The sequence below is a fragment of the Arachis hypogaea genome, chromosome 4 (assembly GCF_003086295.3).
Source record: "Arachis hypogaea cultivar Tifrunner chromosome 4, arahy.Tifrunner.gnm2.J5K5, whole genome shotgun sequence".
Classification (NCBI taxonomy): domain Eukaryota; kingdom Viridiplantae; phylum Streptophyta; class Magnoliopsida; order Fabales; family Fabaceae; genus Arachis; species Arachis hypogaea.
The window spans coordinates 30,460,354-30,463,726 of record NC_092039.1 but is presented as its reverse complement, the minus strand read 5'-3'; the positions used below and the strand labels follow the sequence as shown (position 1 = coordinate 30,463,726).

General features: G+C 35.1%; 1 long non-coding RNA gene across 1 annotated transcript; it reads right to left on the bottom strand.

The window, feature by feature from the left end:
• Positions 1-2,220: 2,220 nt before the first annotated feature.
• LOC114927622 (uncharacterized) lies at positions 2,221-3,126 on the bottom strand. Its single transcript, XR_011881046.1, has 2 exons — positions 2,827-3,126; positions 2,221-2,471 (listed from the first exon to the last, which is right to left on the bottom strand). It is a non-coding gene; the product is annotated as an uncharacterized lncRNA (long non-coding RNA).
• Positions 3,127-3,373: the final 247 nt, after the last annotated feature.

Genomic DNA, 3,373 nt, shown 5'->3' with positions numbered 1-3,373 from the left:
TGTAAATTGATGAAGGGGGTATATGAGGAATTAGATTGTGTGAATTATTGGTATGTAAGTATTGAATTGTAATTATGGATTTTGTGTTGATCTATGGTGAAAATATTAAGTGAATTAGGTGTGGGAGTGATAGAAGTACAATGGAATAGTAAAGTATAGTATGTGGTAGTATTTGTGATGAATTAGGTATGTTTTGGTTTGGTTTGGTTTTGAAATTTAGAAACTAGAGAACTTTGATGTTTTTGTGTAAAACTTGATTTTTGGTGAATTTTGACGGATCATAACTTGAGCTGTTTTCGAAATGGATTGAAATTTTCTTTAAATTAAAGATGATTTCAAGAGTTTTAAAATGATATAAAGTTTGAGGAAAATGGATTTTTGTAGAGGAAGTTATGAATGTTTAAAGTTTGGTGTTTAAAAATAATTTCTGAAACTTTACAGAATTTTGCAAATCTGGAGGTGTATGCGTACGCAAACCCCCATACGTGAGAGTGCTATTTTGTTTGGCATCTATGCATACGCAAACTCTTGTATGCGTACGCGAGATGAAAAAACTTTTAAATATGCGTACGCATACATTTGGCATGCGTACATATACACCCTGTTTTGCTGAAAAAAATAGTTTTTCTTCACTTTTCAAGGATTCTCTAACTTCCCAAACTTCTTTATCTACTATTTAATATTGCTAACTAGTAATTAGGCCTTAAAACTATTATAGATGGGTTAGTGGACTAAATTGGTAATTTATGCATAAGTTTATAACCGATGACTTAGGTTCTGGAATGTTGTGGATGAAGTTAGTGTATGCTGAGTTGTGAAGTATGTCTTTGAGGAGATTTTGAGAAAGGAGAATGATTATAATAAAAATGAAAAGTTGATGATGGTCATGATTAGATTGGAACTTGGAAATGAATGATTATGGTTAATGAAGTGAGTATGAACGGAAGTGTTCTATGAGCAGTGATCTCTGAGATGGGTTATGTGATTGTGATATGATTTGTTCTCCATCATAGGGGCTGGGGCAGTCTCCCGCCTACGTTCAGATGTGAGGGGTGAAGCTAGGTTTTCCACTCACATTTCTCGTTCATGGAGAAGGTCGTAGGGCACTTATCCCTCGAAATTATTCCTCCTGAGTATGCATTTTCTCTTTGATTGCAAGGTGGTAGGGCACTAATAACCCACATAATCATGTGGCATCCAGAGAAAAGTGGTAGAGCAATCTCTCTCAGAATGTTTCCCTCTGAAAGGAGAAGGTGGTAGGGCACTCATCCCTCGGAATTATTCCTCTTGAGTTTGCGCAAGAGAGAAACTAATCCGGGAGTTGCTGTCCGGATTTTGTGTCAGCTTTGGCACTATAACCGACATGTGATATCACAGCCAATAGGACAGGCATTCATCATATGCATCTCTTATGTGCTTATTTACTTTGATTACTCGCAGTTTGCCTAAATGTATAATATGCCTACTTTCTTCCTGAATTACTTGTTATATTTGAATATTACCTGTGTATTACTTGTTTGCATATACTTGTGATTGTCAGGTGCTGAGGAGGTTAGGTAGGCGGCGGCGATAGGATCGCGTGGAGGGTAGGTTGTCGAGGGCCGTGTGATACAGCGGTGTGATTGGTATTAGTTAGAAATCCCCTAACTTTAGGTAACCCTGTTTACTGTTTATGGTTTAAGTTATTTATTTTTGTTAAGTTTGAATATCTGTTTCGATGTAAAGTTCTAGGATTGCCTTTGGCCTCCCAAAACCTTACATCTTATATATTGGGCATTGTTACCATACTGAAAACCTCCTGTTCTCATACCATATGTTGTTGTTGCTTTTCAGATGCAGGTCGCAACCCACCTTGGTGAGTTTGCGGATGGTGACAGAGCGGAGTATCTTTTGTTGTCTCTATATTTTGATTATTTGTTGTAGTATTTTCTCTCACATTTTTATTTTAGACTTTATGGTCTTATAGGCTTGAATTGAGAGATAAGTTGTATAAGCTGTTTTAAATTTCCAAAACTCTTTTGTATTTCAGTTTGATTCGCCGGCCTAAACTCTGCAGGCTATTACTAGTCCTCTTTTCGGTACATCTTACTTATATATATACATCTTGTTTATTTTAATTATTACCTTGTGTATCCTAGAGCTATCTACAAGGTTTTACATATATTATGTCTCGTTCTGTTTATACATATATTATGTCTCGTTCTGTTTATACATATGGAGTTATTCCCTATGAATCTTATGTTTCAGAGCCATTGATTAAAAATAGCCAACATTTTAGAAGTCCGTTACTCCAGGACCTTCAATATATTGGAACTCCCAAGCGACAATATCTAAATTCAAATAACATATACATTTTCAACATTTATCATTGACAGAAATATGTACATGTTAATGATGAGCAGCGAGCCATACTCAAGAGAGTAGACGATGCGACACAGGGTAGCGGCACAACACAACGGCACGAGAAGCATCTTAAAAATTGAACAACAGCAAATTCAAAACTATTGACAAAGCATGTAAAAAATTGGACAATAGCAAATTCAAAACAAAATTGAACATGAAAAATCAAATAATTCATTTTAGGTAGTTCGGAACAAAATAGAATAGAGAAAAATTTAACTAAAGAATTAAAAATTTAAACCGAGTTCAATTCAGCAAAAAAAATAAAAATCAATCTAATAACAAGTAGAATTATAAATCCATAATCATACTCAGAACAAAATAGAGGAATATATCATATATACTGAAGTTTGAACATTGAATTGGAGTATTAAACAAAGGTAGGATGGGACTATCAGAAGGGGATAGAGGAAGTTTGCGGCTTACCTGAACCGGCGGCGCCACGCGGAGAAGACAACAGGCGCAACAGCGACACTAGCAACTTGCAACACGGCAACACCCACAGAAAACGCGAGGCAGGGCGGCAATAGCACAATGGCACAAGGCAGGGCGGCGACAACACAACGCAAGGCAGGACGATGAAGGCGAGGGATAGCGCAAGGCAGAGGAGCACGCAGCAGAGACATGGTTAGGAAGCATGAAGGAGTTGGAAAGGTGAACAAGAAGAGGGAGGGCTGGTTCTAAGCTTGTGTTTAGGTTAGAGTTTGTTTATATTTTTGGGGCAACTTTGATTTTGAAAGAAAAAGAAGAATAAGCTCAGATATTTTTAAATTAAAATTATTTTTTGGTTTATTGGTTTTGATTTTGTTTTTTTTTTTAATTATTAGATTGATTTGATTTTAATTTTAATTTTGATTTAAAAATAGTATTTTTTGTTTTAGAAATAAAAAGATTATTTAGTATTTAATAAAAATAATTATAAGGATATATTTATTTTTTTATAATTATTTATGAGAATATTTTTGTATATCTA